Source organism: Coenobita brevimanus, chromosome 100 (genome assembly GCF_032717465.1).
Source record: "Coenobita brevimanus isolate Jiangsu-jjx chromosome 100, ASM3271746v2, whole genome shotgun sequence".
In the NCBI taxonomy this organism is placed as follows: domain Eukaryota; kingdom Metazoa; phylum Arthropoda; class Malacostraca; order Decapoda; family Coenobitidae; genus Coenobita; species Coenobita brevimanus.
The window spans coordinates 950,001-964,152 of NC_137053.1; the positions used below are offsets into that span (position 1 = coordinate 950,001).

At 42.8% G+C, this 14,152-nt stretch overlaps 1 protein-coding gene across 1 annotated transcript in view; it reads left to right on the forward strand.

The window, feature by feature from the left end:
- dysc (whirlin protein dyschronic) overlaps positions 1 to 14,152 on the forward strand; it is a 229,908-nt gene that overhangs the window by 142,040 nt on the left and 73,716 nt on the right. The gene's annotated exons all lie outside the window — the stretch shown is intronic.

The window sequence follows — 14,152 nt, forward strand, 5'->3', positions numbered from 1 at the left end:
GGGAGAGAGGAGAACAAGAGGGCACACAGAGAATAACCTGACACAGCACCTCTCCTCTCGCCTCTCACCAGATAAACCCTCCACTACCACCACAGCTTCTCTCTCTCTCTCTCTCTCTCTCTCTCTCACGTTTTGGGAAGTTTGTATGGAAATTTGTAAAAGGATTTTTGTATATTGAAAATCACTGAAAATATCCTCCTAGATTATTTGTAAAGTCTATTTTAAACATTTTTTTAAGCACAAATTGAGAAAATGAGAAAGAGGTAAATGAATAACAGGTAAAGGCATCATAAGAAAATGAATAACAGGTAAAGGCACCGTAAGAAAATGAATAACAGGTAAAGGCACCGTAAGAAAATGAATAACAGGTAAAGGCACCGTAAGAAAATGAATAACAGGTAATGGCCCCGTAAAAAAATGAATAACAGGTAAAGGCACCGTAAGAAAATGAATAACAGGTAAAGGCATCGTAAGAAAATGAATAACAGACAAAGGCACCGTAAGAAAATGAATAACAGGTAAAGGCATCGTAAGAAAATGAATAACAGGTAAAGGCATCGTAAGAAAATGAATAACAGGTAAAGGCATCGTAAGAAAATGAATAACAGGTAAAGGCACCGTAAGAAAATGAATAACAGGTAAAGGCATCGTAAGAAAATGAATAACAGGGGAATGCACTGAAGCTTTGCCTGTGTGTTGGAGTGAAAAATGAGAGAGGGAGTTGCGGGGAGGTGGAAGGTGATGGATTATATGCATCCGACGAAGCTGAGAGAACTGAAAATGCAAGCCAGGCGGGGCATAGAGAGAGAGAGAGAGAGAGAGAGAGAGAGAGAGAGAGAGAGAGAATACATGAAATAAACGGTAAAAAGATGTGGGCATTAACCGAGCATTTTGGTGGGTGTGGCGGGTCAAATTTGCATGGGACTCACGTTAAAGTGTCAAATAATGGACGTGAAATAACTAATGGGAGAATATATTACGGGCTTGAGGTACTTAATGGTAATGGGCGTCATAATTCCTTGTTGTTTGGAGAAAATGATGTGACATAAATTGGGTGGATGTGTTGAAATTGGTGTGTTCTCTTCGTAGTCGTCTGTTTCCTCCCATTTAGGTGTCAGTTGTTTTGCTTACTTTCCCCTTCTCTCTCTCTCTCTCTCTCTCTCTCTCTCTCTCTCTCTCTCGTGCAACTAATGCCCTTGTCCCCCGTTTTCTGTTTTACTTTCTTACATTCATTTTTACTCACATTTCATCTGCAGAGTAATTTTTTAAGAAACAGTTTCTTTTACCAGAACGTTCTCTTCCTCATCCTTCCTCTCCCACTTACTCTTTTCCTCATATGCCTATTTTTTCTTGTATACTTATATTTACTCACTTTTTCTTTCTACATCAGCTGTATTTTCAGTGTCTATAAACCTTTTACTTTCTTTTACTTAGCTGCCTCAGTCATTCACGTTGCCACTAAGTCAATCCCTCCCTCTTTTTTTCTCCATTCACAAACCAGCATTCACATCACCCCACATCTCTCCTGCTCTCTCGTCCTTAAATATTCCTGCTTTTTCTCTCCTTCCCAGTGTTCCATACCTTCACTATTACTAAAGTGCTCTAAACGTTCCCACTTAATTTTCGTTTTTCATTTTATTTTCACAAAGTACATTTTTTTTTTTTGTAACCACTTCGTTACTCATCCCATCATTCCCTTCTGCAGTTAACCATAATCATCATTTCTCTCAGTCTTTCCACCTTCACCAGCACAGTCCATAGTTTCTTACTCTCTTGTCACCGAAAAGAAGCTAGAACCCCCTGACCTAACCATACTGTTTTTTCTTTTTCCCCCTAATGAAAATTCCTAACACATTTAAGTTTGATGGATAACCATGTGTTTTCAGATTGAAGCGTCGATTTGACTTGTAACCAAGGAGACGAACTGCTCTCTCGTAACTAAGACAGAATTTGGCCATGCGGTCGTAATTTAGTATTCCAGTTACGTAGTGACCCAGTTCCATCAGGTAAACGCAAACCAAGTAGTGTTTTAATTGTCATTTTAACACTAGTACTCTCAATTTTCCCACTCCTAGCAATAACGTCCATTTTTACACCTCTATCACCCAAACGAAGCTAAAGCCCTCGGGCCTAACCACACACAGGTATAATCCCCCTTCCCCTCAAGTACTCTCAACTTTCCCACTCTCACGAACACAATTCCCAGTTCTTCACACCTCTATCACCCAAAACAAGCTAAGACCCTCTGACCTAACCACACACAAGATTGCTCATAACCGTACCAACTTCCCAAGCCCTTCCCTCCCAACACGAGGATTGGGATCAGGGTCCTGTCGTGAATAATATAAGTTGTGAATAAAAATGATTATACATTTTCCTTCACCCACACCGATACCAGACACTTCACAATCAAACTGGACTGGATATTAATGTAATAAAGAGAAAACAAGTCGATAAGTGATAAGCGTTAACAATTATCGTAAAAAATCTCCACGATACTTAACAAACAAGACGCCTGATGGTTGCTGGAGGAGACGAAAGTTCCCCCATGGCACTTCCGGACGTGTGATTGGCCCTCGTCTCAAATGGGGGGCGATTGGGGGTAATGGGTATTGAGTCTAAGGAGGTCAGTAATGGTCTAAGTTGAAGGGCTCAGTGGAAAGGTGTAATGAATGAAGTTTGGAGGCTGTCTTCTCTTCCCTTGCCTCCATCCCTGGTTTTCCTCTTTCCTTCATTCACTACACACACACACACACACACACACACACACACACACACACACACACACACACACACACACACACACACACACACACACACACACACACACACACACACACGCTCGCTTTCTCTCTCTCTCTCTCTCTCATATCCTCCTGCCAGTGCCGTAATACCCCATCTGAGGGGTTTTTACAGGGGGGACTCAAGTAGTTAAGTTAATCCCCTTGATGACGTCCTTTATCTCCGACATCTCCCAAGAATATGTATAAAATTTCCTAAACATAAATTCTGTATAAGTTTGATTATAAATGAGTTTATTTTCATCATATTTGTAGTAGTTGTTGTAGCCCGAAGTTCATCTGAAATGTGAACCAAGTGGACTGCTGGCTGAAGATATGCAGTCCATCATCATTCTTTACGAGGGATAGGGAGGGAATTGAGGGACGTGTGCATAATCGAGCTTCTCTCCCTGGCTCTCCCTCTCTCTGCCCAAGCCTAATTTACGGATTTTTTCCCCTCCAAACATCGGTCGTAAATCTTGACGTACAGAAACGAGGCGTCGGGGCAAAGTGATGCATGATAATTTGTTGGCGTTACTCTGCTACTAAATTCCCATTCCCTGTTTTCACTGTCTGCGTCTGACTGGCATTTCGGGGGGAAGGGAGGCGGTGGCGCAGTGGTGAGAGTGTTCAGCTCGCAACTGGAAGAACTCGGGTTTGATTCTAGAGCTCCCTATTATCGTCTGTACAGGAAGCTCACTGGCATCTCTTCCTTAGCGATTTATTTTTAGGTTTGGGTGGTTAATATCTTTCTGTATGTTATTTATTCAGAGGATGGCGATGTTAGAAGGATTTATATATCACGGAACAGGAGCGTAATTATGAAAATGAAATATTATCTTCATAGTATTCTCAAAGAGTTTAACCCACTGAGCTAAGGGAAATAATTTTCATCTTAATTCATGCCATCTCCTGACGATTTTATTCAGCTTAGGATAGACTTAAAGATCAGATGAGTTGGGTACAGCACTAGTAAACCCCCTCAGAGTGTGAGGCCATCCCTAGATTGAAGAAACTCGTCGTCTGGTTGCAACAAGCATAAATTATAATTTGTAAGCCGGGTTTAAAGTTTTAAGATAGTGAGAATTCTAAACCCGGTGGCTGATACATTGTTGTGTGCGTAATAATGGGACTTGAGTTGCCTGGTGTGTGGAGCAAGGTGGTCCTGGTTCGGCACCTTGAGTCACCCCAGGCACAGGGCAGGATATGAAACCCTGGGTGAATAGCGTCCTTGTTTTTGCCACGTAATGTATGGCCCTGTTAAAGTCTTACCAAGTTGCTACCTAAATATCGCCGTCCTTTTTATGGGTGCCGGAGCCTGTAACAAGAAGGGGGCAAGGAGGAGTGGGGGACAAGTTTGCGTCAGTACCCCCTCCTCCTCCTCCTCTTATTTTGGTCTCACGTCACACAGTTTTAAATCTAGAGGCTGTAGCAAGGGAGCACCGAAGGGAAAAGGGCGGGTTAGATGGCGACATTTTCCCCTTCTCTTATTAATCCACACATTTTTGAGAGACTGGAAACGGGAAGGGTCTGCGACGAATCACATGTTTTGCTCTTTGCCACACGGTTTTTGAATTCTCATAGCCACACAATTCCGGGTTCTAAATGTTCTAACCTAAGCAACGGAGAGGAAGAGAGGAGGCAGAGTTTGCAGTTGTTTACTTTTAACCTCACTCACACAGTTCTACATCCTGAAAGTTGGTACAAGAGTTGGAGACAGGGAATGAGACAACCACCATCTTCAACTTTCTGTGGTCCCTTTGCCACATAGGTTTCTAGAGATTATCAGAAGAGCAGGGAAAAATTTTAATAACAAGAGATGGGATGGACAGGAGCAACTTCAAGAGAGCCCTGTTTTGGTCTCTGTCACATAATTCAAAGTTTTGGAGGTAGTAATATGAGTAGGGGAGTGGAGGAAAGTTTGCGATAATCCCCTCCCTTCTTCCCTCAGCCTTTGGTCCCTCAGCCACACACTTCTTATCCCAGCCTTCTCAGCAGCCAGGAATCTCAGCTAGGATGGATGTGTTTCTGTGAGATGAGGCTAAGGAAATGAATAGGGTAAAAATTAATAAGGGAAATGATATAAAGATGCAGAATGGGAGAGGGTGATTAGAGAGGTGATAAAGAAGTGTGAAATTAAAACAGGTGATATGAAGGAAAGATAATAGGGGGAGAAGGATAAGAAGAAAGGGCGATAAAGTTGAGGGTAATAGGGTGGAGGGTGATAACAGCGAGGGTAACGGGGGAAGGGATGATAGGGAGGAAGAGGAAGATGATAGGGGAGGTGGAAAGGGGGATTGCTTAGGAGTAGAGAAGTGATAAACAGAAACGTAGGGGGGGGAGGATGAATGACAATCAGAATGATGGGGGAGGGGGCAGGGGTTGTGGGGAGAGGAAGACAGTGGTAGAAGAGAAGGGTTATATATGTGATGAATGGCTGGGGAAAATCTGATGGAAAAGAGATATAATAATTGGAGGAGTAGGCAGAGAGCTGGGGGTGTAGGGAAAGGTGAGGAGAGGAGACTACTGGCGGAAGAGAAGGGTGATGGAGAAGAGTTGTAAGAGAAAAAGTGATGGAAAAGCGATTTAATTGATAGGCAGAAAGCAGGACAGAGGTATAGGATGAGGAGAGGAAAATGGCAGAAGAAGGGAAGAGTGATAAAAAGAGCAGGAAGATAGAGGAAAAGTTGACTGGGAAAAGATATAGTTAGAAAAGTAGGTAACAAGGATAGGAGGAAAAGGAAGAGATGAGGAGAGGACAACGGTGATGGAAGAGTCATAGAAGGGAATATTGATAGAGGAAAGGGTGATTGAGAGGCGATAATATTTGAAGGGTACATGGGAAGCAGGGAAGGGACTGGGAAAGAACAGGGGTAAGTTAGGTAGAAAGGAGGGGAGAGGAGCGAGAAAGAACGGAGATAAGAGAGAAGGCAGGGGAAAAGAGAAAAAACGGGGGCAAGGCAGACAGCAGGGGAGGGAAGGGAGCGAGGGAGTAAGGCAACTAGAAAGCGTAGGAGGGGGTGAGGAGAGAAGCGGTTAGGGCAGATAGAAAGCAGGGGGAGGGAAGAGGGGGGGGGGAAACGACGGTGGTAATGCGGATGGAAGGGAAGGCGAGAGAACTGGGGTAAAATGCAACAGTTTCCCCTCCCCCTCGTGCCTAGTTTCATGGCTGGCTGGTCTTTGCGTTTTACTGTGTTGTGTTCGCCCTTCTCATCTCAGGCACGGATGCTCATGATCACACTAATTGGGGGAAGAAATTATGCCTTTTTAAAGCTACGCAATAGCATTATTCCACATCACTGACGCCTGTGTCATAGTTGATTACACGATAATTATACAGTACATAGGCCTGGATACGTGGTAAATAGGTAAATAAAGTAATCACATTAATTTGTAGGATTGCATTATAACGGATAAATAGAAGCAATGATGAATATTCGATTTCATAAGATTTTTAAAGACATATTAGCTCATATCTCTGCCTTCACCTTGCTCAAGTACCTCTTTTATGCTTTAACATGGTATTGATAACTTTTCTGTTCTCCCTCACTAACTTCTTTTTACCTTGCCACTAATCTGTGCTACTCTGCCCTCCATTACCACTAACTTTCCACTACTCTATCCCTCTGTCATCAACTTCTAGCTACTGTACCCTTCCCTGCCACTAACTTACCACTACTCCACCTCTCCCAGCCAGTAACTTTCCACTCCTCTCCTCTACTCTATCTTGCCACTAACTTTCCACTTCTCTACTCTCCCCTGTCCCTAATTTACCACTGCTCATACTATCCCATGCCACTAACATACCACTACTCATTCAGAATTGGTGCAGTGATATTAGATAGTTTGTGTGTGTGTGTGTGTGTGTGTGTGTGTGTGTGTGTGTGTGTGTGTGTGTGTGTGTGTGTGTGTGTGTGTGCGTGACATGTCGATGGGTCATGCGAACAAATTAGTGAAACTTCTTTAAACGAAAAATATAATCAAACTACCATTCCCCACGCTGTATTTGAACTCGAGTCCTTTCGGAGCTCAAACACCTTGCCTAACCACTTGACCACAACCCTCCCCCTGCCCCTAACCCTGCCACCCTCCTACACTAACTTGCCTCTAACTCTCCATCTACCCTGCCATGACCTCGCCTTCCTCATTTCCTAAGTGGGTAGGGTGATTCGCTCTAAGTAATGACGAACGAGGTAGTTAGGGAAGGTTGTTTGAAGGGGATGGTGATTAGTGGGAGAAGTGATTGGTGGATGTTAGTGGTTAGTGGTGGTTGTAAGTGGTTAGTGGTGGATGACAGTAGTTATTGGTGGTTGTTAGTGGTTAGTGGTGGATGTAAGTGGATAGTGGTGGATGACAGCAGTTAGTGGTGGTTGTTTGTGAAGGATGTTAGAGGTTAGTGGTGGTTGGTAGTGGTTAGTGGTGGTTGGTAGTGGTTAGTGGTGGTTGTTAGTGATTAGTGGTGGTTGTTAGTGGTTAGTGGTAGTTGACAGTGGTTAGTGGTGGTTTGTTAGTGGTTAGTGATGGTTGTTGGAAGTTAGTGGTGGCTGTTTGAGGTTAGTGGAGGCCATTAAGAATCATTTTTAATATTAGCAAAAGTGTTGATCAGCAAAAAAAAATATATATATAATAAAATAAAATAAAATAGAACAGAAAATAAACCAAGAGAAAAGAGAGAGAAAAAAATCCATCAACAAAATATAAAATTTCCCTGCCAGATTTTCCCCTCCTCCTGCAAATTAATTTCCCCTCGATGGAAAACGCTCTTCATGGGGATTTTATTTTTTTACTTTCCCCCAACCACTTGATGTGTTATCGGGCGCTGAGGGTGGAAGGCGGTGGGGGAGGCTGGGGAGTTGGGGAAATAGTTGGGGGAATTGTTGGGGATAGTTGGGGAAAGTAGGGAAATAAATGGGGAAAAGTTGGGGAATAGCTGGGGATAGTTAGGGAAAGATGGGGAATTGCTAGGGAATTTTCTAGTGTTATTTCCCCGCGACAGCATCAATAGTTTCCATTAATTTTTATCTTGCGTTGAGAAAACTTGATATATTTGCTACTATATTGTCTTTCCCAATTATAATCTTGCCTCGTGCCATTACAATTTTTTCCCTTTTTTTTAATGATTCATGATTATTTTGCCGTTCTCTCTACCGTAATCTTACTTTTAAAATCTGTAATAGAATCCATAGGGAAAGAAAAGAGAAACTGCATCTCACGAATTAATCTCAAGTATTTTCTGCTTCTCCAGGGGATTTTTTTCAGCTAAGTTATCCGTGTTAAAACTGATATCATTAATCTTATCGTCAGAACAACTTTAATCTTATCGCCAGAACAACTTTAATCTTATCGCCAAAACAACTCTGTTCTTATCGTCAAAACGACTTTAATCTTATCGTCAGAACAACTCTAATCTTATCGTAAAAACATCTTTAATCTTATCGCCAAAACAACTTTAATCTTATCGCCAAAACAACTTTAATCTTATCGCCAAAACAACTTTAATCTTATCGCCAAAACAACTTTAATCTTATCGTCAAAACAACTTTATTCTTATCGTCAGAACAACTCTAATCTTATCTTAAAAACAACTTTAATCTTATCGCCAAAACAACTTTAATCTTATCGTCAGAACAACTTTAGTATTTTTTCACCGATAATGCCAGATGGTTTTATGAAGCTGAGATTGAGTAAAAGGGGCCTATGAGTGCATACCCCTCATTTCTTGCTCCTTCCAGACGATTTTATGTCCACCTTAAGACGGACGATACGACCTGAGGGGTTAAATATTACCTTCATTAACCCCGTCATTACGAGGACTAAGTTAAGGTAAATATAGATGTGGAATAAGCAGAATAAATGTGACAATGCTTCTCTCCTGTTTCTCATCTCGCCTCTCTATCTAGCATTTCTGTCTGTCTCCGCCGTCTGTCCGTCACATGCTAATCTGTCTCACCCTTGTCTCATGTACGTCTCTTCGAGCTGTCTCTTCTGTCTGTCTGTCTCACCTCCCTGTCTGTCTCACTTTCTATCTTTTCTTTCTATCTGTCTCTTCATTCTGTTCTCTCTTGTCCCGTCTCTCTCGCCTCCCTGTCTGCCTCACCTTTGTCTATCTTTTTATTTCTGTCTCTTCCGTCTGTCTCTCCTGTCTGTCTCTCACTTCCCTGTCTCACATCTCCCTCCTATCTCCGCGTTTCCCCATCTTCCTCCCGTCAATCATCTCACATTATTTTCCTACGCTTTTCCCGGAACATCACGACACCTTATCTATGTTTTCCATCTTCCCTCGCTTGTATCTATCTTCCCTCGCTTCTGTCTATCTTCCCACGCGTCTGTCTATCTGCCTTCCATCATATCTGTACCCCTCCCACTTCCTTCTTATTTTTTTTCTTCCTCGTCGTCATTAATTTTAGTAATTCATGCCATTTTATTTCTATATTTTCAAAACTCTCTCTCTTTGTTTCTGTCTGTCTGCCTTCCATCATATCTCTCCCCCTTCCTTATCATCTTCCTTCTGTATTTTCCCTTTTTTCCCTCTTTCCTATATTTCCAGTTTCCTGTTATTATCCCATTATATATCTGTCTCATCACTAATATATATTTTCCATCACTATCAACCTTTCATCTTATCGCCCCCTCCTTCCTGACTTTATATCACTTCATTCCATCTTCCTTTCGATTTAGTAATTTCAGTGTCATCAGTTTTATACACACATATATTAATATCACCTGCCTTACCTGCTTTCTGTCTATTATCCATCTACTTCGTTTCAGTAGTATCCATGTTTATATAATTACAGTATTTGTATGTATGTATAATGTTTGTATATGTGTATGTATCTCTGTCTCTTCCTTCTTCCTGTGCATATTCATTAAATTTATCTTCCCTCCCCTTATCATGCCTCTCTCCTATCTCTCCTCGTGTCAGTAGTTTCTGTGTCATTCTATATCAGTGGTCTTCTTTATGCATGCATCTCATTTCTCCTCTTTTGCGTATTCATTTTATTGTTCTCTTTTCATACATACAGTATGTATATATATATATATATATATATATATATATAATTAATTCTTATCGCCCCTTGCTCGGATGTTTCTTGTCTCTTTCTCCTTCTGCCTCTTTTTCCTTTATCTCTGCCTCTGCCGTTTGATAGCTGCCTCTCCATCATCTGTATCCTTCTTGTCTTTCTCTCACTGCTTCTCTCCCTTTCCCTCGTGGTCTTTCTCTCCCATCATCCCTCTCCCCCACCGTCTTTCTCTTTCGCTCTCAATGTCTCTTCCTCTTGTTTTTCTTCCTCTGCTACTCTCTCTTTCGCTCTCAGTCTCTCCCTCTCAGTCTCTCCCTCGCTTGTCTTTCTCCCTGTGTTTCTCTCCCTCACTCTGTTTCTCTCGCTCCTTATCCCTCCGTTCCTCCAGCTTTGTTTTCCCTGACAATCCCGTAGCCTGTGACACCAAAAGAACTGGCTCATAAAATGCTTGATGTGCCTCATTACGGAACGGCCGAGGCTTTTAGAGGCAGGGGAGGGTGGGGCGGGGCAGGGCGGGGCAGGGCAGGGTGGGGCAGGGCAGGGCAGGGCGGGACAGAGGCGGTGGGGAGGAGTAGAAATCACTACAAGGGCCCTATCCTTCTTTTTTTTTTCGTCTCTTTTTTTCCCTTTCCTTCCTGCTTTCATTTCTCCTTCTTAATTCATTTTCCAACCCCATTTCCTTTCCATTTTCCTTTCGTTTGCCTCGTTACGTTATTCAGGCAATATTAGAGATGACTGGAGTAGTGAAGCGTGCAGTGGATTGGAAATTATTTGGTTGTAAGCTCGAGTCTGGCTGTTGCATTACTAGCTTGTGTTTAGAACTGAATACATATAAAAAAAATCCATACCAGAGAACAAAAATCTCATTAATTCTTTGCCACTTAACTTTTAGTACGAGATAAATACTGCAAACGTTGGGTCAGTATCCCTTATCAGTCAGAGGGAGTGGTGGGCAGGGGAGAGCATTCTGTTCTTTGATATTCCCAGACATGTAATATAGATCTTTAACCAAGCAATTTATTCCCAGTTGTCACCCTGCTATAGGTCAGTAGATTTCCTGTCACGTGGTCTCCCCATGTACCCATACGTATTCCCTTCCCTTTTCTCTCCTCCCTCCCTCACTCTCTCCCTTCTTCTCTCCCTCTCCTCCCTCCCTCTCTTCTCCCTCTCTCCAGTTCAGTTCTTCCAGTCTTCCCATTCTCTCTCTTCCCCTTGTATCATCCTACCATTTTCCTCCAACCAACCCAGCTACGGTTCTTGTCACTCTTTAATTTCACGCAATTCTAGTCAGTCCTCTTCCCCCAGTAGCATTCATGACGGAAGTATGCGCCTTATGTATGTATGTATGTATGTATGTACGGTAGCGGCCGTTTTGCATACATCTGACACGGGTGTTCAATTGCACAGTACACATTCAAGTCATGTTTTACGGTTTCTGGAGGGCAACTAATCCTAGGAGCAGAGGAACACTTTTTTTTTCTGGGTACAAACAGCATACAGGGGTTAGTGGTATCAGTGGCAATAGTCACACTTAAGAGAATATAGTGCATCCATCCATCTATCATCCACATCTGTACTGCCACTGAAATCAGGACCATAAACCCTCGAGACTAGACTTTTAAGACTCAATATTTAAAGCTTAGGTGACCAGTTATTTGCCGCTGAAAGATGCAAACGTTAAACACCAACAGTTCCCTGGAATCTAACCCGTATGAGCCGATTCTGTTTTCTGAATGAATTAAGGAGCAAATGCTGAGTCTGCAAAAAGTTGTCCTTTACAGAGAAAAATGAAGAAAACAGAGCCAACATCGAGATCCATTCAGTTCGAAATGCATGGACACATTGCGTTTAGAAGACTGGAGGTCGGAGGCTGAGAGAAATACAGATTGGGAAGCATATCCACGGCTAACCAGTTGTGTATAAGAAAGGCAGAGCTCCGGTTACCTCTTGCATCAGAGAGCTGGACAGAGAAGGGGTGTGTGTGTTGCCAGACATGGGTTGCTTGCCCGCCGAAATGGGAGAGGGATATAAGCACAGTTCGGAGAGGACTGACCATTAAAATATCAATAGTAGAAAGAGATGGGGCGACTTAACCCACTAATGCTTCAGGTATTCAGCTGTTGATATGTGATTAGATAGATAAATAGATAGATAGATCGAAAAGAAAAAACATGAGATGGAAATGCGTGAAAAAAGAGCATCTCTGGTTACATAAAAGAAGTGCTGGCCATTATTCTATTATCCGCTGAAAAAGAAATCTTCCCCGCAAAAGCTCCAGTATCAAGGTCCCCCAAAAAACACCAACGTAAAGTGCTATTAAATGACGGGCTTTTAAGAGACAGGGGCGGGATGGAACGAGGGATAAAACTAAGGAATTTAATTTTAATACAGAACGCCGTCGCATTGCCATAAACCCCAGGGCCCTCTTCTTCTTTCAGCATATATATCTTCATTTATTTATTTTTTATTTAGGTGGTAATGGGTTTTTGAAAAGTTTTTATGATAGGAGGGCAATTTTTCTCTTCTTCTCCGGTGATAGTGTGTGGGGTGAGGGAGAAAGGCGGGGATGAAGTGTGGGGAGTGGGGTGAAGAGGAGGGGCGTAAGGTGAGGAAGAATTTTAAGGATGGGAGAGATGATAGAGAGTGTGGGTGAATGGGTGAGGTTGGGGAGGCTAATGGTGTGGGGTGAAGAGGAGGGATTTAAGCAAAAGGGTGATGATCGGGGAGATGATGGGCTCTGGGGTGAAAATGAGACGGATGCTAGAGGGGTGCTAGGGTGAAAGTGAGGGGTGTGGGGTGACGAAAAGGGTGCGAATAAGGAGTTGAGTGAAGTGGGGTGGGGGAAGTAGAAGATGAAAGAAGAGAGGAGATTGACTGAATTGTGCGAGTGAGAAAGAATCATAAAGATGGTGAATTACTGAATTGGGGTGTAGGGTGAACATGAAGTGTGTATGGGATAAAATATTGTAGAGTGAAAGAAGAATGAAGATGGTAGGGAACATTATAAAAAAAAAACAGAGTGAAGTGTTGACGAGAAAGTGAGGTGTGGAAGATATAACAGAAAAGAAGATGAAGACGAGATATGAGGAAATGAGACACGTGGCGAAGATGCAGTGTGGGAGGAGGATGGGATGGTGTGTGGAGATGGGATGAGAGAGAGAGAGAGAGAGAGAGAGAAAGGGGGGGGGTTGTGGTGCAGTTGGCATCCGACCAGACCTGGGTGACACTAGTGGATGAGGGAGCGATACTGTGGCAGAGAGAGAGAGAGAGAGAGGGAAAGAAACTTCGTGACAAGAGAGTGAAAATGGGAAGAGGGAAACAGAATTGAGGGAGTTAGTGAGAAAGAAAAGAAGGGGCCAAAGAAATTCTGGGAGAGGACAAAGTGAAGACGTGGGAGGAGAATGAGCTGGAGACGCACGAATCGGCACAGAATTCCAAGCGAGAGAGAGAGAGAGAGAGAGAGAGAGAGATCATGCATTAGATATAGTGTGTGTGTGTGTGTGTGTGTGTATGTGTTGGTCTGGTATATAGGGAAGGAGAGGCAACAGAGAGAGAGAGAGAGAGAGAGAGAGAGTGAAGGATACAAATCCAATCTTTACACAGACATAAGACTATAGAGAAAGGACGTGAAAGAGAGAGAGGATGCCAAGTAAGAGAAATAACAGTAAGCACTAGCAGACAAGCAGAATTCAGCAGTCATACCCAAACGCAGAAGCAGAAAGGGAAGCAGAGCCAGTCAGTATTTACACAGAAAACAGGGTATTGAGAAACACAGAGGGATATGCAGGGGGAAACGGCTAGATTTAGAGGATAGGAGGAACAGGGAAGGAAATTTACCAAGAATGTCAGAAACTGGAACCATCGAAGGGTATGTAAAGAAAATACGTGGATAAAGAGAGGTACATAGAAGCAAGGACGAGATGACTGTTTACAAAGAGACAGTCAAGGAAATTCACACACACACACACACACACACACACACACACACACACACACACACACACACACACACACACACACACACACACACACACACACACACACACACACACACACACACACACACACACACACACACACACACACACACACACACAGAGGGAGAGCGAGCCAATATTTACTCAGAAACGGAGACAGTTGGACACAGACGAATACTGAAACGATACACAGCCAGCCACAGAAGCAGACGGAAGATGAGAAAAGGAAGGAAAAAAATAGATCGAATGGCATGTCGAAGAGAAATACATATATTTTAACCGAAGAAGAAAGCAAGAAAGGAATTGCTAGACTCTAAGCAGAGAGAGAGAAAGAGAGAGGGAGGGAGGAGAGGAGTGAAAGAGAGAAGTGGGA